This window comes from Antechinus flavipes, chromosome 4, assembly GCF_016432865.1.
Source record: "Antechinus flavipes isolate AdamAnt ecotype Samford, QLD, Australia chromosome 4, AdamAnt_v2, whole genome shotgun sequence".
NCBI classification, from domain to species: Eukaryota; Metazoa; Chordata; class Mammalia; order Dasyuromorphia; family Dasyuridae; genus Antechinus; species Antechinus flavipes.
The window spans coordinates 465,681,539-465,702,750 of record NC_067401.1 but is presented as its reverse complement, the minus strand read 5'-3'; the positions used below and the strand labels follow the sequence as shown (position 1 = coordinate 465,702,750).

The 21,212-nt window shown below is 43.5% G+C and overlaps 1 long non-coding RNA gene across 4 annotated transcripts in view; it reads right to left on the bottom strand.

Annotated features, from left to right (window-relative positions):
* Positions 1 to 21,212, bottom strand: part of LOC127563229 (uncharacterized) — an 80,420-nt gene that overhangs the window by 18,442 nt on the left and 40,766 nt on the right. The gene's annotated exons all lie outside the window — the stretch shown is intronic.

Sequence of the window (21,212 nt, the reverse complement as noted above, 5' to 3'; positions counted from 1 at the left end):
TCCTTATTTTTCAGGGATCACAACAGTGATCCCTAAGAGAAAGTCTTAGAGCTCACGAATTTGTTTTTTAATTCATAATCATAGTTCATTTTTAGGATGTTTGGGATTTTAGAGTTTATAACAACTTCCTCAAATAAGAAGGATAATTATAATTATGACCATTTTACAGATGAGCAAACTGAGACTCTTAAAGATGAAGTGATTAGATGCTCTTGATGGTCAGGAGCATCATGGGAATGTAGATTTTATTTGGGGAGAGTCCTGAAAGCATGCGTTTTTCACCACGTATATGTCATGGACACCTTTAGTAGTCTACCAAAGCTAACGGATTCTTTCTCGGAATCATATATTCTTGGAAAATTCCTAATTGAATGAATTGGTTAGAGGTTAATGAAAGTAGAGGCAATTTTTTCCCTGTCTGAGTTTACTAACCCCAGGAACCTACCCATAGACCACCAGAGACCCCAGGGGGAGAACCCATCTTAGAGATTTGTCTAGTCCAGTCGTCTCATTTTTCCATTGATGAAATCAGAGCCAAAGAAAGGGGATTTGAGGTGGATTTTCATCCCGGAGGCACATTTGATTTCCCTCTGGCCGGACCTACCATCTCAGCCAAGATGGCCTTCGCCACTAAACTTGGGCAGGCCCATTTTTAGAGCCTGTAACCTGAGGCCTCCGGTAAGGATGCCGGCCGCCCCAGCGGTTCGCAAAGCTGAAACAGAAGCTCCCTGAACCCAAAGAGGAGCTGGAAACCAGGGAGTAAGAGAGGATATTGAATTAGGCCGGACTCCCCCCGGGGAGGTGCTTTGCCAGGGAAATCAAACAGGAATAACTCAGCGTTCATGGAGTTTGCCCAGAGTTTCTGAGAGGCACATTCATCCCAGAGTGGCAGCGCCAGGGGGTTTGGGCTTAGCAAAATGTCAGCCCAGCCAAGCCTGATTAGGCCAAGGCTGGCTGGCGACAGGAAAGCTGGGAAGCCGCGAGAAGCCAGAGTGGGCAGCACCTCCTGTGGAGGCTATCGTGAACAGAAAGCCGGGGCTCCCCCCAGCACCCCAACCCCGCAACAGCTCAGGGACCTCTGGGAAGCTCTGGGGATCTCCTGCAAATGAGGGAGGTGATTCCTGCCCATGGTTTCACAGCTCAGGGTCAGAACTCTGTCCCTCCCTGGACAGAGGCACCTCAAACGGTGCCGGCCACGGTTTATTGGATCCCGAATTACATCCTGTCCTCTCCCCCGGGCTCCTTGGCACGAGCTCATTGGCAGCATCTGCTGGGAGCTGCAGGCGATCGATTGGCAGCCAATAAACAGAGTCCAGGCAGGCCTGGCTGGAGCCTTCTGGAAGGTCTCGACCCCCAGGCTAGCACAGCTGGCTGGCTCACCTCAGGGAAACCCGGCTGGCCTGGGCACCCGGGCCTGCCGAACCATGCCCAGTGCAGGGGAAGGAGGGAGGAGATGGGGCTGGGAGTGGGGACTGAGAATGTGGGTGGGGACTAAGGACTGAGAATTGGGGGCTGAGAGCTGGGGACTAGGGACTGTAGTCACACACCCCCCAGGACTGCCAGAAAACAATCAAATTTAGCTTCTGTTATAATTTTAACTCACATTTGTAAAGGGATTTATGGCTACAATTCCATTGAACAAGCATTTTATTAAACAACTATTATATCCAGACTTTACTAGGGACACCAAGGGCTAAATGTTAAAGAAAAAGTCCTCAAGACACTTACTGTACTGGGGGAAACAATATGTATACAACTTGTAAACAACAGCTCTGTGTATTTTTCTGTATGTCTGATAAAATGTAATTTCCCAGAGAGGTGGGAAATCATGTGTAAAACACAATCTGGTGGGAATGGCGATGGAAATATGATTATCCCCATTTTAGAGATGAGGAAACTAAGGATTCAGAGTAGTTAAATATCATTCCCAACATCCCCCAGCTGCTAAGTGACAAAAGTGGGATTGAGACAGAACCAGGTCTCCTAACTCCCCTCTGCTTCCTCTTCTTTCTCCCCAGGCCTTCCCCCACAGTTCCTCTCAGAACTCTCCAGCTGCCCTTTTTGCCGTATCCCAAAGGAAAGCATATATTAGCAGTTTCCATTCCTATAACCATTAAGAAAACAAGAATTTATTAAGTACCTACTTTGTGCTAGACTTTCTTCTAAGCTCTGGGAACACAAGAATTTTTTTTTAAAGTCTTTACCCTTAAGGAGCTTCCATTCTATAGGGGAAGACCTCAGGCAAACAAATATATCACCATCTCTGGACTCTTCCCTCCCCACTTGAATTCTCAGGCTGAGACTCCTAGAGGACAATTACTTCATGTTCAAAGTCACTCTCCTAACTATAGCTCATGAGCCCTCATGAGTGCATTCACTTTTAACAATCAGACAGATGACACGATTAACTGAAAACAAAGCCCTTATCTGTAAAGGAATATGGATAAAATATTTTTCCTATAAACCTGGGACACGCTCCCCCAGAAATACATGTTGTATCAGTGATATGAGTAGAAACAAAAATGGACTCTTCTCAATAGGGAAGCACACATATAGGGAATACATGTGGCAAAGGCAATGCACACCTCTAACTAGTCACTAGGGCCCCAGATTTCTTTTCTCAAATTTAATCAAGTATTTATTAAGCACCACCTTGTAATGTTTGGGCTAGCTTTGGGACCAGCCTTGATCTTAGTGCAGGAGGCAGGAGAGCCACCAGGAGGATGGGACTCTTCTAGTCCTTTTTAGTCCTTATATACCTTATTGTAATTATATTATTACAACATACTGATTATGTGTGAACTAGAGAATCATTATATCACTATGTTAAGTACTAAGTACATGTATACTAGAGAACCATCATCTCATCAATTCCACTGAGTTAACGCCTTGTTGTAAGTATCCTTGTTTCAAGTATACTTCTCCAGAGTTCCGGCCCTCTATACCTACTATGTTCTAAGAGCGGAGATGATGATTCTCCAAGTAGCTTCATACTATTCTCCCCAGGGAAATGATATTAAATTAGATAAATTTAATTAAATTAGAAAATAAAATAAATAAAGCACAATCATCCCTGTCTTATATAGAAGAAACAGGAATACAGAGGGGGTGAATGTAATTCAATTTGACAAGCATTTATTAAATATATACCATGTGTTCAGATACTCTGCTGGGTGTTGGAGATACAAAGACCAAAAAGTCAAAGTTTTTATCTTCAAGAAACATATCTTCTAATGGAAACACAAAGCTAGGAGGGACCGCTAGGAGCATAAATTGCAAAATCAAGATGTTTAAAAATTATTTTACAGCCAATCAAGATGAAACTCAGCAAGAATAAAGATAATTTTGCATTTGGGATGGAAAAAAAGTATTCCAGAGTATCAGGAATCTGACTTGTTTGGCATTAGGCTATATGAAAAAAATCTGGGGAGTTTAGTTGGTCACAAGATTAACATATGCCTGTAAAGAAATGAGTTTATTAGCTAAGCTCATTCAACCTTAAATTGCATTAAAAGAAGCACTCTGTGGCATTTCCATCATGGGAATTAATATTCCTGCTTTCCCTGTGTACTAATCAGTCCACGCAAATAGTGTTCCGTTCTGGGTGACATGTTATAAAAGGGCTATTGACAACCTGGAATGTGTCTAAAGGAGATGAAGGATCCGGAAACCATAAGATATAAACAGTGTTGGCAAATGGGAATTTTTAGCTTGGATTGTAAAAGTTGTCATCAAATACTTGTGGAAGTCACTTGACCAAGGTCACTCGTTTAGCAAATGATAAAATCAGGCTTGGTTGTACCCCCGCTATCTGCTGACTTCAGATCTAAGACTCTTTCTTCCATAAGACACACTTCTTCATGATATTCTGTTGCTTAAAGTATATAAGGAACTCATTCTTGCACTAGAGAATTAGTGTTGAGAACAAAAACAACAACAGTAGGACTGAATTTGGAGTGTAAAGGGCATGAGGTGAAACCTAGCTTGCATTTGTTATCTGTGGGGCCATAAGAAAACCACTTCACTTCTATTGGTCTCAGGTTTCCCCATTTTTAAAAAGAAAGGGAAGAAGGAGGGAGGGAAGAAGGAAGGAAAGGAAGAGGAAAAAAGGAAAAGGGGGAAAAAAGGAAGGGGGGAGGAAGAAAGAGAGAAAGAAAGAGAGGGAAGGAAGGAAGGAAAGAGAGAGAAAGAAAAGAAAGAAAGAAAGAGAAAAGAAAGAAAAAGAAAGAAAAGAAAGAAGAAAGAAAGAAAGAAAGAAAAGAAAAGAGAAAGAAAAAAGAGAAAAGAAAGAAAGAAAGAAAGGAAAGAAAGAAAGAAAGAAAGAAAGAAAGAAAGAAAGAAAGAAAGAAAGAAAGAAAGAAAGAAAGAAAGAAAGAAAAAGGGAGAGAGGGAGGAACAAGAGAAAAGAAAGGAAGGGAGGGAAAGGAAAAAAGGGAGAAAGAAAAGATAAAGGAAACAAAGAGGAAGAGAGAAAAGAAGGAAGGATCAAAGAAAGAGAAGGGAAGGAAACAAGCATGTATTAAATGCCTATTATGTACAAACCTCTGCATTGAACTCGACAATTATCTTATTTGCTACGCATAACACCCTTGGGACATAAGTGCTATTATTATCCCCATTTTACAGAAGAGGAATTGAGGGATATTATTATCCCCAAATTTCAGTTGAGGAAATCAAAGCAGACAGAGGTTAAGTAATTTAGTAACATGCTCACATAGTTTGTGAGAATCTAAAGTTAGCCTGAGTTAATCTCCCAGTCCAGCACTCTGTCCATAAACCACCTAGAGATCTCTGGGTTGTGCTTAACCGGATGGGCAGATCCCAGTGTCATGGGATCATAGCTTTAGAACTGGAGGGGAAAGCATCTAGTCCAATCCACTCATTTTACAGATGAGGAAACTGAGGCCCGGAGAAGTGACATAAATTGCTTGAGGTAGTAACCGGCAAATCCTGCATTTGAGCCCAAATCCAAATCTACCGTCCCCCAGAGAATATCGGGCTCTGTGACAGACCCCAAACTGGAGATGCTATCTGGGGGGTCAAGGACCCTGCTTAAAACCACACAGACTATCCCAAGTGGTCAACTCGCTCTATTCTGCCCACAGTGAAGTTGGCCCAGTGACTAATATCAGCAGCCGAACACGGAAACATTTCTCTCTCTTGTACACCTCCAGACGCTTACTTAGAAGGTCCCCAGGGTCAGCATAACATTAGAAAACAAAGAGTATGTGTTGAAAAACAGCTGACCCAACGGACAGGATAGACTTCCAAATGTTTCCAAAGTTGCTTACTTCAGCCTTTACAGAGTAAAGTACTGTCAGTCGCCAGAGATACCACTGTGGCCAGCGCGTCGGACAGCCGTAAATCTCACAGCCATATTATTTAAGAGACTAGACTCTTTTTGTATGTGTGGTGATATTAAACCAAGCCCACCAGCAGCTCGTAAATCAGGGAGGCAGTTTCCATCCCCAGCTGCCTCTTTCTGATTTCCGGAGATACACGCTGCTTCTAGCACGTTGCCTGGGGCGAGAGCAGGATAAGGAAGCCAATTTAGAAATTCTTTCAGACTTTTCTTGGGCCTCAGTTTCTTTCTCTGTAAAATCAGTTCTTTGTGTCTTGAAATGTTTGTGTTGATGGTTTACATGATCGTCTATATTATAAAATGTGTATGTAATATATCTATATAATATGTGTATAAATCTAGATCTATAGATCTAGATCTCTAAGGTGAGTTCAGGGTAGAAAAGCAATTTCTTCATTCTCCAGAAGTGGCAACTTCATCGAGAACTCTGGGCTTGGAATCAGTTTAAATCCTGTTTCACTTACTCACTGTGGCCCTAGCCAAGTGACTTAGCCTCCCAATCCCAAGTTCTTCATTTGTAAAAAAAATAAAGGGGTCGTATTCAGCAAGTGAGTAGCTAGGTGGCACAATGGATAGAGCACAAGACTTGGGATCAGGAGGACCTGAATTCAAATCTGATCTCAGATACTCCCTAACTGTGTGACCCTGGGCAAGTCACTCTCCCCTGTTTGCCTCAATTTCCTTACCTATAAAATGATTTGGAAGAGGAAATGGTAAACTACTCCAGAATCTTTTCCAAGAAAAATCCCAGATGGGGCCTCAGAGAGTCAGAAATGAATAACGATAACATTCAGTGGCTAAGAACTATGGCAGGAGCTTCTTGGAGGCTACATAAGGAGTAGCAAACCTAAGGGGGGGAGGTTAGGGGGCTTGTAGAAGGAGGGTGACTATCCACAGTCATGGAGCCAGAGCTACAATGAGAATTCCTCTCTATCCTGCCTCCTCAAGCCAATTCTCTCTCCACTGCATCATGCTCCCTCTTGCATTTTCTCTCTCCTTGTCCTTGTTCTTTAGTTATTAAGCTCCTCCGGAGTGAGGATTGCATCATTCTTTGATGCTTAGCACAGTATCTGGCACATAGTGAGCCTTTAATAAATACTCACTTGATTGAGTTCACTCGTTCCCATTATTCAGCCTCTTTCTCCTTTCCCTGTTTTGCCTTCGCCTCTATTTGTGCTTTAAACCCATCAAATGCCCCTCAAGAACCCCACTGAGGAAAGGGGGGACTGAATCTTGAGAGAATCTTGAGAGAGTCACAAGATTTGGGATCTTGCAAATGATCTGAGACTAGGTCAAGCTTGGAGGGGAGGGGTGTCTGATGGCCCATAAAGGGCTCAGCTTGGGGAAGGGAGCAGCTGGAGCCTGGAGAAATTTAGCTTTCGCTTTCCTCATTTATAACAATGGAACCTATTTGTGGATACAAAGACAAAAACAAAGTATTTGTTGCCCTACAGGAAATTACATTCTAAAGGGGGAAGAGAAGGGGAAGAGAACATGTCAACCAAGTACACTGACAAATAAACAGAAAATAAATACATAGTAATTTTAGGGGAAGCACTAACAACCAGAGTTGGGGAGGGGCTGTCGAGGAAGAGCTGGAGAAACCTGGAGAAATTGGTACTTGAATTAAGCCTTAAATAGAGCTAAGGGTTCTAAGAGATAAAGGGAGTGCCGTGAAGGCATCAGAGTCCAGCTGGTACATATGCACAGAGGCTATGTCATACATAGGGAATGGCTAGTACGCTAGTTCGCGAGGAACATAGTGTATTTGAGGGTGAGTAATGTGAAATCAGCCTGCAAAGATTGTTGTTGTTCATCCTTCCTTTTCCAAGTGGACCAATGACATCCCAAGGTACTGTCTTGACTTGCCTGTGAATTGGTTATAAATGAGTCCTCAGTCTCACTCTCTGCAAAGATCGGGTTTTAAAGACAATTAAAGAGGTTGACATTTTGTCCCAGAGGCAATAGGGAATCCCTGAAACTTCTGAGGGATACTGTCATATAACACTATGCTACTGGGAATGGCCTAAACCACTTTGCAACTTGGTCCCCTCTTTAAACCAATCTCAGCTTTTGACCAACTCAGGCAGTCCCTTTTTCTGCTCCTCCTTTCCTATTTGCTTCTTCTTTCTTTTCCTCTTCCTCCTTTCCTACCTCAGTCCCTCTTGTCCTTCTGCCAGTACTTTGAAAGAAAGTAAGTCAGAATGGCTAACAATTGAGCAGATATTCTAACCAAGAAAATCTCAAATCTGTGGATTTAATAATAATCCAAAAAGTTCTCTTTCTCACCTCAAAATCTCTTAAGGTCCTTTGGCACTTTCACGGCCCCCATCATCCTCTACTTTCTGTATGTGTCACATTTCCCAGATTTCCCCTTCATGGGGAAGAGACAGGAGTGTTTTGGTCTTCATATTAGTTCAAATGAATGGATAGAAGGTACTTGATCAGTGTTTGCCAATTGAATATGATCCTAAATGACATTTCTCATTTAGCAGAGCTCTTTACATTAATGATCTCACTTGAACCTCATGAGAGCCCTAAGAGGGAAAAAGCAATTTCTACCCATTTCACAGATGAGGAAACTGAACCTATACCAAGGTCATTTCTAACTCTCTCATCTTACATGAGGAAAGAAAGGTTCAGGGAGGTTAATTGACCTTGTCAATGTCACACAGGTAGTAAGTGGGATGAGGATCCATCAGCCACCACCCAGCCCATGAGCCCCACGGAATTCTGTGAGTAAACTAAACTATCTGAGTCGGGATCCAGACCCAGATTTGTGAAGCTCCAAGGTGTCCTTCTCATTGCCTCTCTCCCAGCCATTCTTTCTGTCCCCACCCAGTTCCTTTGAAAGTGCCTGACTAAAAGCAAAAGGCTTTGCATCTGAATGTCAACTCATTTTATGAAAGACTTTGAAACATTCTGTAAGTGATTTCACTTCCAGAGCTAATGCTTTCTGGCAGAAAAATATTACCCCTGCATCTCTATGCGGAGAGAGAAGCCGCCTGCATTGGCTCCCCCCTCATTTATGTAAGTTGCTGCTTAAGATGAGTGTATTTTGGAATTCTATCGTATTCTTTTCTCTGGGTGCAGGTTAATGCCTTATCCATGGCCTCTGGGAGGGAAGGATCTTACAAAGAGAGTTATGAGCTTTTTATTTAGAGTGTATGGTTGGGCTGATTTGTGGATGCAGCGACCGGAAGGATTTAAAGCAGTTGATTTGCTGAGAACTGCAGTTTAGATAGAACGGTACAGGATCATCTTTGATCCTAGTCCTCAGAAGCCTGAGCTGAGATGAACTTCTGCTGAAGAAATCTCTTTTATAAACCCAGGATCCCAGTTGGGGAAAAGGAAGGGAAGGGAAAGGAAGAGAAGGAAGGAAAGAAGGAAGGAAGGAAGGAAAGGAAGGAAGGAAGGAAGGAAGGAAGGAAGGAAGGAAGGAAGGAAGGAAGGAAGGAAGGAAGGAAGGAAGGAAGGAAGGAAGAAAGGAGGGAAGGAAGGAAGGAAGAAGGAAGGAGAGGGAAGGAGAGAAGGAGAGAGGGAAGGAGAGAAGGAGAGAGGGAAGGAGAGAAGGAAGGAAGAAAGGAAGGAGAGAGGGAAGGAGAGAAGGAGAGAGGGAAGGAGAGGAGGAGAGAGGGAAGGAGAGAGGAAGGAAGGAAGGAGAGAGGGAAGGAAGAAAGGAAGGAGAGAGAGAGAAGGAAGAAAGGAAGGAGAGAGGGAAGGAGAGAAGGAGGGAAGGAAGAAAGAAAGGAAGGAGAGAGGGAAGGAGAGAAGGAGGAAGAAAGGAAGGAGAGAGGAAGGAGGGAAAAAAGGAAGGAAGGAAGGAGAGAGGGAAGGAAGGAAGGAGAGAGGAAGAAGGAAGGAGAGAAGGAGGAAGAAAGGAAGGAAGGAAGGAAGGAGAGAGGGAAGGAGAGAAGGAGGGAAAAAAGGAAGGAAGGAAGGAGAGAGGGAAGGAAGGAAGGAGAGAGGGAAGAAGGGAAGGAGAGAAGGAGGGAAGAAAGGAAGGAGAGAGGGAAGGAGAGAAGGAGGGAAGGAGGGAAGGAGAGGAGGGAAGAAGGAAGGAAGGAAGGAAGGAAGGAGAGAGAAGAGGGAGAAGGAGGGAATTACTATTGCCTGCCTCTATTATTTTAGTATCATTGAATCTTTAGGAAAACTCCTAATTAAGAAGTCACCTTAGAGATCATCTTCTGTTTCCATCTCTTCAGAAACTACCCAATGTAGTGAGCCTGTCTATAGGATAGAGTACCCTCACTATAAAGAAACTGGAGCCCATGTTTTACCTTTAATAACCTTTGTGGCTATTGGAAAGCTCTTCAGTTTCCGTCTCATCTGTAAAATGGGAGTCCTGACGCTGATTACCAAGGCATGTTGCAGTGGGCAGAGAGCTGGCTTAAGGGCTAGGACACATGTGGGGTGATCCCACCTCCCATCTAAACTGACTCCCTTAGGTCGTTCATATTCCCTGTGCCCCAGCAATTTTCTCTGACTGAGTAGCAAAGAAGGTTCTCATTTCATTGAGGGAGCAAGTTTTCCCACTGAGAGTTTTCGGTACTGATGAAATCATAGATCTGGTGCAAACAATGTTTGCCCTGCTTCCCTAGGATGCTATGAGGAAGTGTTTTTTGCAAATCTTAATGTGTTATTTAAATAGCAAATGTTGTTGTATATTTTAATAAACTGAGGCCCAGGTAAGATAATGACTTTTCCAAGATCACACTGAAAGTTAACTATCAGCTCTGGGATGCTTTTTTCCAGGCTGTCCACAATCCTCTGCAGGGATCCTTTCACATACAGATGCCTAAGCTCTCTTCAGCTCAGGCTAAATGAGAAAAGCAAGGAAAATCAGGATGGAGCAGGGACTGCAAATTGAGGGGGGTGAGCCCCGAGTTCCGGAGCACTGAGTCAGCCAGTACTTGTGTGCCCGGGGTGACGATGAGCCAGGTCCTGCCCAGGCCCACACAGATCAGAGGTTTTCAAGGCTCTCTGTCCTTCCTGCCTTCCCTGGGAGAATCCCCATCCCGGCCAGATCCAACTTCTCTGGGGCTCTCTAAGCAGCACGCCCCCTTCAGCAAGCCCCTCTCCAACCGGCGCAGGGACAACTGGGAAGAATGCACACTCAGCAGGAAAAAAGGAGCTTGCTCTGCCTGGGAGGGGAGCCCTGCAGAGATGTCAGCTCCCCTTCCTCTTCCAGGGCCCAGGCCTGTTTTAGAGGGAGCAGAGCTGCCTGGGGCAAGGGGACGGCCCACGCCCGGCCTTCCCATGCCCCCATACAATTTTCTACATCTGGCCAGGGCTCCTAGCTCAGTGTGGAATATGGACTTTGCTAACTCTATCAGGAGACAGAGAGCCTTTATAAATGAGAAGTGCATGAACCCGAGCTGCCAACATCTGCTCGGTGTGTCTGTGCGCTGGGGGAGGGAGGGAGGAACCACAGAGCCGTGCTTGCCTTCTTCCTTTCTTTTTCTTTCTTCTTTTTTTCTCCCCCTCTCTTTCTCTCCCTCTCTTTCTCTCTTTTCTTTCTTTCTCTTTCTTCTCTTTTTTCTTCTTTTCTCCCTTCCTTCTTTAATTTCTTTGTTTTTTCCCTTCCTTTTTCTATTTTCTTTCTTTCTCTCTCTCCATTACCTTCTTTCCTCATTCCTTTTCTTCTCTATTTCTTTCCTCCCACTTTTTCTCTCCCTTGCCTCTCTCCTTTCTTTCGCTTTTCCTTCCTTCTTTTTCTCCCTCTCTTCCTCCTCTTTCCTTCCTTCTCTTTTCTTTCTTTTTCCATCCTATCTTCCTCCCTTTTATTTCTTTTTCTTTTTATTACCCTTTCTTTTTCTTTGTTTTCTTCCTACCTGTCTTATTACTTCTTTTTCATTTGTTTTTTCTTCCATTCTTTTTCCTCTTGCTTCCTTCTTCATTTTTTCTTTACTTATTTTCTCCTTTCTTTCTTCCTTTTTAGTGTCTTCATTATTCCTTATTATTCCCTTTATACTTTTTCATTGATCTACCCTTCCTGCCTCTCTGTGTCACTCTGTTTCTGTCTCTGTTTCTTTATTTCTCTGTATGTCTCTGTCTCTCTCTTCCTCCTCTTTTTCTTTCTTTGTTTATGCCTAGATTTGAACAGTTCTACAACTCTGCCTTTATTATAGCTTCAAACCCCACAGGCATAAGCATTCTGGGCCATTCTGAACCCTGGCAGGTCAGAAGAGACAGGTTGTTTCACTCAAGACCAAAAACCAGTTTCTCAAAAGGTTTGCCCTTTTTGCCATTATCGTGGCTCATGAATAATAACAAACATTCCCATTCCCCTGGGCCAAAACCATGCTAGGTGTTGAAAAGGCATGGAGACAGCCCCTGAGCCCTGCCAAGCAGAGAACTGACATTAGGCTAAACTCAGAGGCAGGAGGAGCAGAATGTAAACCATCGCGTGTGTTATGGACCAGTGAGGAGACCTTTCATTCCTGGCAGTCCTGCTGTTCCATGGTCAAATGACTTTAGAAGGTGTCTAAGTTGTAATCATCTCAAAATAAAAGATGTTTCAAAGAAAGAAGGAGGGAAGGAAAGAAGGAAGGAAGGAATGAAGGAAGAAGGAAGGAAGGAGAGAGGGAAGGAGGGAAGGAGAGAAGGAGGGAAGGAAGGAAGAAGAGAGGGAAGGAAGGAGGAAGGAAGGAAGGAAGGAAGGAAGGAAGGAAGGAAAGAAGGAAGGAAGGAAGGAAGGAAGGAAGGAAGGAAGGAAGAAGGAAGGAGAGAGGGAAGGAAGGAAGGAAGAAGAGAGGGGAGGAGAGAAGGAGGGAAGGAAGGAAGAAATGAAGGAAGGAAGGAAGGAGAGAGGGAAAGAAGGAAGGAGAGAGGGAAGGAAGGAAGGAGAGAGGGAAGGAAGGAAGGAGAGGGGGAAGGAAGGAAGGAGAGAGGGAAGGAGAGAAGGAGGAAGGAAGGAAGGAAAGAAGGAAGGAAGGAAGAAGAGAGGGAAGGAAGGAAGGAAGGAGAGAGGGAAGGAGGGAAGGAAGGAAGGAAGGAAGGAAGAGAGAAAAAGGGAGGAAGGAAGAGATGGAGGGAGGGAGGAAGGAAAAAAGGGAAGGAGGGCGGAAGAGACTGAGATACATTTGTTACCCTTCAGTTGTTTCAGTCCTGCCCAAACCACATTTGGGTTTTTCTTTGCAAACATATTAGAGTGGTTTGCCATTTCCTTCTCCAGCTCATTTTAAGATGAGGAATCTGAGGCAACGAGGGTAAGGTGAATTGTCCAAGGTCTCACATCTAGTAAGTGTCTGAAGTCAGATTTGAACTCAGGAGGATGAGTCTTTCTGACTCCAGGCCCTGTGTTCTATGCACTGTGCCACCTAGAATTAAATCCCGGGTTGAGCAAATGATTTTCCTTATTCTATACGCTGGGAGAGCCAGATCTAGAATCCAGCTCCCTGTTCATTGCTGCCTTCCAGTACATCACAGAATCCTCCATTAAAGAAAAACGCAATCAGTCATTCTTCCAAGGAGAGATGGATGCCCTGATTAATCAGCCCAAAATAGAATTGAGAACCAGAAGAGAACTTCGGAATCAAGTCTAATCTCATTTTATAGATGAAGTCCCAGAGATAGGAAGTGACCTGCCCAAGGTCACAGGTTTAAACCTGGGTTCTTAGATTCTAAATCTGCCCTTTCCCCTACACAAGCTCCTCCAGTTCTAAGATCCTACATTTACTATCTGGGTGACTTGTGAATGAACCCTTAGCCTCTCTAGGCCTTGAATGAGGCAGTGGGACTAGATGCTATGTAGGGACCCTTCAGCCCTAGAGCCAGGATTATTTGGGCGATCTGTATGGTCTCAGTCAATCCCCTTCGCAGGGCCTCGGTTTCCTTTTCTGTGAAATGAGGTCAGACTAGATGGCTCCTCTAGATCTAGTATCCTCAGTCATTTTACCTTCCTGAGCCTCAATTTCCCCATCTGAAAAATGAAGGGATTGGATTCAATGACTTCTGGGTCCACATCAGCCTTAGCTCTATGATTCTGGATTTCTATTATTTATCTACTCAAGCCCTTGTGCCATATTATCTTTGCATAGGTATGAATTGAGTGCCAACGAGCTGGGCTCAATTCTAAATGACTTGGTACCACAGCCCATAGCCTGCTTTGTCCCTTCCTCCACATGCCTTCCCAGGACCCCCCAAATCACAGCCTTCAATGCTGTGAAGGTGGGGACAAAAATGGCTATGATCTGAACCAAAGATCTCTGGGAGCTGGGCATTAGGCACCACATCCAGGCGCGAGGCAAAGGAAGTCAGAACTTAGAGGTTTCCATGGCACTGGCCCAGAGACGAGGACTCAGAAGGTCTGGCTTTACTGCTTTTCCTATTAGCTAATTTCTTTTCTTCCCTTCTTCAGAACATTGATATTCTAGTAAGAAGCAGGGATGAAAATACCCAAGGGCGTGTCTGACAAAGCCCCTTAGCCATGAGTGGAAAGGTCTCCTCTTCCTCTCCCAAGATGGCCTGGCTCATCCAAGCTCCCAGAGTTCTCAGGCCAAAAGGCCTCATGCAGATGGAAATCAGTCCACTGGATCCTCCTGGCAGCCCTGGGAGTGGGGAGTACCAGGCTCTCCATTTCACAGAAGATAGATTAGAGTATCGCGAGATTTAGAGCAGGAAGTGGTCATATAAATTACAAAGATGAACCATCCTATGGGATCTGTGTGGTTTCAGTCAATCCCCTTCCCAGGGCCTCAGTTTCCTTTTCTGTGAAATGAGGTCAGACTAGATGGGATAAGGATAGAGATCAGACTTAAGTTTTCATCTACACAGAGAACTCCCAAATGAGGAAACCCATCCTCCCTGGAAGGTCTCCACCTTCTCCACAAAAGAAATTGTCTCAGGAAAGGAGCCTCAGGGACCATCTAGTTGAAGAGTGTTTAATGTTTCTGTGCCCTGGACTCCTTTGGCAGATTGGGGGGGGGGGGGTTCCTCTGGACCCCTTCTCAGAATAAAGTGCTTAAATGTGTCACATAAAATACATACAGTTACAAAGGAAACCCCAGGGTAGTGAAAAGAAAGATGTAATTTTTTTTCCATCTACATCCATAGACTTCCTCTCTCCTAAAATCTGTTCTTGTTATTGTTGTTCAGCCTTCATTTTCCATTGGACACTTCGTTTTCCAAGGGGTCCAACGACATCATGGGGGAGGTCTTAACTTGCCGTGAATAGGATTAGTGAGGTAGAATTGCATAAAGTCCTCAGCTTCATTCTCTCTTCCTGAGTCATCAAAATCCTGTGGCAGGACCAAAGTCAAGGCAACTGGCAATGGCCCAGAATGCACTGGATGACCTTGGTGGCTTCAATACCTAACCAAGATCTAAGCGCTCCACATTCCCGCTTGGGCCACCTTCGCGGCCGTCGCGACAGATTATTCTCATCCATCCATTCTGCCAAAGAAAGACTTCACGTGATTGGCGAGGACATCCTCCTAAGTATCCCATAGCTCTGAGCGTCAACCCGGTTTAGCTTGTTTGTGTTGGTGGGCTTACTGGACTGTAGCCACTGAGAATGCTCCGGCTTCTTGGAGCCACAGGTGACGTCTGTTGGGGTGGATGGAGTGTTTAGGGAGGACTAGCACCTCCTGAAATCTCTTCTCTAACCCTTGGCGGTCTGTTCAACCTGTATCTGAGTAAGAATTTCTTCCTCATCATAAATCACAATCAAAAAGCACTTAGTAAGCACCTGCTGTATGCCAGGAACTCTTATGCTAAGGACTGGAGATACAAAGAAAGGCAAAAATCACAAGGTAATGTGCAATTCTGCATGTGTGTATATGTGTGTGTATACACACACACACACACACACACACACATATATATGACATCCATAGAAAGCTATCCCATCAGCTTTTATCTAGGATCCATCCCATCACCAAATCCCAACATCCAGATTTCCCCGTCCCTATTTGCCTTGTAAAAATCGTGCCTTCAGCAAAGGAACCCAGGTTCCAAGATTCACCCACACTAAGCCACACATAGTAGGCTTTTTCTGCCTCATCTTGGAGTCATAGACCAAGAGCTGAAGCGGACCACTCTAGTCCTGCCCCCTCATTTTACACAATACCCTCTATGTCGAGTTAGAAGGGGACACCTCCTCTAATCTCATTTTACAGATGAGTAAACCAAGGCACAGAAAGTACCCCAAAGTAAGTGACAATGAGTGACCAATGCCAGAAGTTAATGCAGACTCTAGTGATGAAAAATCCAGTCCTTTTTTCATGGAACCAAACCTCGGGTTGTGAGACGGAATACTCCTTAAGCACAACTGCTGGGTCTAAGGTTTGTTCCACATGAAGTCTTTGGTATGGTGCTGATACTGTGGACATGGTCCCCGCCGGCCCCAGTTCCACTCAACTGCAAGGATTTGGTTGTTGACCTTTCTTTTGGAATGGAAAGCCTTGGATCCAGACAGATTTATTTATTCCCTCTCCAAGCAGACACCCTTGATAGATAGATCAGCTCTCCAGCCAGAGCAGCAGTGAGGAGAGTTTCTGGTTGTAAATTCAGCCTGCTTTTTTCTCTATCTTGTCTCTTCATGATCTCTCCCATCTGGTCCCTATTCTCTACATCCACTGGAAACTCATCTGTACAATGGAAGGACTGAGCACAATGCTTAGCCCTCTTTTGTTGTTGCTGTTGAAGGTGGGCTGGGTGAGGGAAGGCCAGGCCTGACTTATATCACTATTAATCACTTTAGGGAATTAATTCTTCATGTGAAGCTCCCTCCACTGATACCAGGGTGTATGGAACTTATAATCTGGAGGCAATTACCCAGAATGCCGCCATGTGAAATGACTTGCCTATGGTCAGACAGATAATGTGTTTAAGATGCCAGACTTGAATCCACACCTTATTGACTCCAAGACCGAGTCCTTCCCACGCAGAGTAGACACACAAGTGGGTAGCTGGTGTTAGGGTCGATATTGTATTGGATCTGGGAGAACCAGGAAGTTTAAATCTAGACTTTGGCACTTACCAGCTGTGTAATTCTGAGCAGTCATTTACGCTCTCTTTGTCTTAGTTTCCCATTTTATGGACGAAGTTCAATTTGATATTGATAACAAAAGTGAGTATTAATATGATTTATATAAGATTATAGTAATAAGATTTACAAATAGCATCTCACCTCCCCAGAGTTATTGTGAGAATAAAATGAGATATTTGTAAATCTTATGTTATTATTATAATCTTATATTAATACTCACTTTTGTTAGCAATATCAAATTGAACCAAACCAGAAGGCCTCCTGCATAGGGAAATCCCATTTTGTGTTTTGGGTAAAATATTTCTCATCCCACTTTTCATGACTATATTGTCCAATCACTTTTCACTCACGTCTGACTTTTGGTGACCCCCATTTGTAACGTTTTCTTGACAGAGAGACTGGAGTGGTTTGCCATTTCCTTCTCCAGCTCATTTTACAGATCAGGAAACTGAGGCGAACAAGGTGAAGTGCCATGCTCAAGGTCACACAGCTACTAAGTGTTTTGAATCTAGATTTGAACCCCCAAAGACGAATGCTCTGACTCCAGGCTCTGTGCATGATGGCACCCCCTAGCTGCCCTTCTCATGACCAAACTCGGGCCAAAGCTGGGAGGCCTAATTTATCTGCCATATGGACAAAAATAATTCTGTATCCTCTTAGTTCTTTCAAGTTGATCTATTTCCCAAATGGTGAGGAGATGGTTTTAGTTGGGGTCATCCAGTTACCGTATTCCCTGATTCTTTGATCAACCAAGCAGCCCTGCCAATGTCAGTAATCTCTCAGCCCCCATTTGGGTTAATGAATCAGTCTGACTTTCATCCTAGCCCAGATGTAATCTTTTATAGCTTAATGATTTGTTCTAACAGACGCTTCCATGGAATATAAACAGTTCCCTGGGATCCAGTGAAAAGAGTTTTTATTTCTAACTTCTGTTTCTAATTAATTGTGGGCCAATTTGGCTGGACCTTGTTCTACTGTAATCACTCTGAGACTGTACCCTTGGATAGATTCTTAATAATTACCTCCCTAAAGAAATCCATGAGGTCAGCGATGGAATTCATAGGAAAAGAGAGATTGCAATGGAACCAAGATCTAGGAGCTAGAAAGAGAGTGAGCACGTCTACTTTGGTTGACTCAATTCAGCAAAGAGTTGGTGAGCACCTACTATGTGCCAGGTACTAAGGATGCAAAGATAAAAAGGACATCAGTCCCTACTCTCAAAGGGCTTCCGTTATGCTGACAGAAAACAACAAACGCAGATAAGAAAACACAAAATACATAAATATTAAATACAAAATAATTTCTGAGAGAAAACCATTATTAATCATCATGTATTGAAAGGGAGATGGTGTCCTATTGGAGTTGACTTCTAAATATGTATTTTATTTTTTTTCCATTATGTGTAAAGTTTTCAACATTCACTTTTATAAGTTTTTTGAGTTCCATATATCTTTCCTTCCTTCCTCTCCCCAGTTCCTTAAGATGGCAAGCGATTAATATGTGTTATACACGTACAATCACATTAAATATATTTCCACCTTGGTTGTATTGTGAAAGAAGAATCAGAACAAAAGGGGAAAAGCACAAGAAAGGAAAAAAAATGAAAATAATTTCTGTCTGCATTCAAACTCCATAGTTCTTTCTCTGACTGTGGATGGTATTTTCCATCTCAAGTCTTTGGGAGTTATCATAGCATTATTTTGCTGAGAAGAACTAAGTCTATACTAGTTGATCCTCATACAATGTTGTCGTTCACTAGGTGCAATATTCTCCTGGTTCTGCTCACTTCACTCAGCATCAGTTCATAGAAGTCTTTCCAGGTTCTCAATATATTTTAAAGAAAAGTAGAGATTCCAAAAGGCAGAATAGACCCCCTGGGCTCAGAATCAGAAAGAACAGAATTCTGATTCTACCTTAGATATTTAGCTATGGGGACTTTGAACAACTTCTCTCCATCTCAGTGTCCACATCTGTAACATGAGGAGAATAATAACATCTACTGCACAGGGTTGTTGCGAGGATCTGATGAGATAATACACACAAACTTTGAAGTCATATATAAAGGTTAGCTATTATAACTCATAATTCTCAAAGCTTCCTGGAGGAGATAGCTTGAAGGGTAAAAATGGAGGAGAACATCTGGTCTCATCTGATAGCTTCCTCTTCATCAACGCCACTACAAAAGCTTAGAGATAAAAGAGAAAAAATCAAGCCCTGGACTTGTGACTCAAGTGACTCAAGCAAAGAAAAGACCAAAGGATTCAACATTAGCCATCGACTGTGGAAGTGCCCTCTCGGGAGGGCGGCGAAGGTCGCTCTCGAGTCCCTAGCTTGGAAAAATGATGGCAAAGCCATTTCCAATTCAGCGTTAGGCTGGGAAGGTTGCAAATTAATTACGATTATGCCTTCTTTGTGCCAAGTGATAATTTACTGCAATTAATTATCAGAAGATATACTGCTGTCAATTATGATACTTGTTCTTGGAAAAGGGTGGAGGGGAAGGAGCCGTTTGCACAAGAGAACGGAAATCTCTAACTAAGTTATATTTTGCTTTTTTTTTTCATTTCCAATTAAGCTATTATCGTTTGTTTTCATTATGGCAGACACAATAGAGAAACCAACAATGTGCTCCTAACCTTTTTCTTAATCTTCTCGCTATCTCAACTTTCCCCCAGTCAACAGTCGCATTGTTACACCTGCAAGTTGTACAGAGAGTGAGGAACCCTTCAGAATTAATGAGTGCAGCTGCGGTCTCTCCAACATGGCACACTTGTGAAAGAGACCTCTTTAAAGTGCCATTATCACAATATTGATAGAGTTATTTATAGGACTGCAAACGTTCCCAGTCATAACAGAGGACTTGTTAACCCTATTGCCGCTCGGGTTGTTACCATCCCCTGGCCTCCATCCAGACCTTGTGATCAAGCCCCAGGTGGACTTGATATTTCTCTACAAAGGAGCTAAAAAAAGACATTGAGAAAACTTCTCCCAGCCAAGTTGGAGAAAGAGAGAGGACCAAGAGTCCTTGGACCCCAGTTAATCAAGTTATTTCACACCTAAGCTTTGGGGGAAAGGGAAGGGTTGAACCAAACTGAAAGACTTACTCTACCGTTACACAAAAGTCATCTCCCATCTTCACATCTTTTCATAGCCCTCCCTTCTCATCTCTACGTTTGAAATCCCCGACTCCCTTCAATACTCAACTCTAGTTCAATCTCCGTCTACCTTTACCATCTTTCCTGATTCTGCCCCCCTCAATTGTTCGTGTCCCCTTTTACTGCCAAATTATTTTTACTTTGCCTTTTATTTTGTATGGGTTGTTTTCCTATTACAAAACTAGCTCCCTGTATCTCCAGCAACCAGCAAACATACTAGAATGGTTTGTCGTTTCCTTCTCCAACTCATTTTACAGATGAGGAAGCTGAGGCAAACAGGGTAAAATGAATTGCCCGTTTATACACATTTAATAAAAGCTTATTCAATTCAATAGTGAATCTCTAAAACTCCTTCAAGCTATAAATAACATGAACCTAGGAGGGACTTAAACTGCAACTATTAGGCTGGACAAAGTGTCTCCTTCGGTCTGTGTCTCTCCTTTCTCTCCACTTCTCTCTCTGTCTCCATCATGTTTTTGCTCTCCTTGGTGGCAGGATACAATCCCCCTCTGCCTTTCTCCCTCCCTCATTCTTTGGGCTGTTGAAGAGGAAGCCATCAGAGACAAGGATTGTGGCCAACATGAGCCACATGAACAGAGAATCCCAGCTGAAAAGGAAGGTTAGCAAAATGGGGCACATTTGTCCCCCACCAACCAGATCCAAGGGAATAAGAAGGCATTAGGAAATTGTATGAGGTGTGGAAGCTCCCACCCTTGGCCAAACTGTTCCTTCCATCACATAAATACAGCCTTAACCATTCCAAAGCAGTTTTGGTAGAGTGAGGAAAGGCATAATAGACAGACATTATGCATATAAGTCTACCTCTTATCCAGGTGGATCATGGTCCTCAGAGTACATAGACCTTGGCTGATTACGGTTAGTCCTAGACCCAACTCTCTCTCCCTGCCCCAGTCACCTGGACCTAGCAGGAAACTCAAGAGGTAATTTCTCAGAATAGATAGAAGCCACACTGTTGAAAGCACGGGCAGATGTGTGTTTTCCTTTTGGGGGCTTTGTCTCCTCTGACAACATGTGAAAAGAACACTTACCTCCAAAATGGAGGTGAGGGTGGCTGGATCGTATAATACATGGAGAGGAGAAACATGTGAGAAGAAGTGGACTGTAGGAAGGGGCTGGGGGGGAGGGCTTTAGAAGCCAAACAGAGAGCTTTCCATTTTCTCCTGGTGGTACTGGGAAGCCAATGGGAATAATGGAGGGAGGGAAGGGAAAGGGTAACATGGTCAAACCTGTACTTTGGCATCTGAATGAAAGAAGAATTAGATGTGTTTAATGAGGGGATGAGCCCACACATAGGAAGTGGCTTTAAGAAACTCCACAATTAAAATGATTAGTGGAGAAGGTAGTATTTGGTCTGATAAAGATCTGGAGGTTTTAGTGGACTGCAAGCTTAGTAGAAAACAACAGTATGATACCCCCACACACACACCCAGAAAAGCCAGTGTGATCTTGAGCAACATAAAGAGAAGCTTACTTTCCAAGAAAAGGAGTCTGTTATTTACTATCATCTGCCTTGTACCAAATACATCTGGAGTATTGTTTTCAGTTCTAAGCACTACAGTTTGGGGGAAGGAATATTTTCATTGTACCTACTATGTGCCAGGCACCGTGTTAAACACTACAAATATTAATCTCACTTGATCCTCACAACAAACCTTATTAGGTACAGGATGGTCTGATCTCT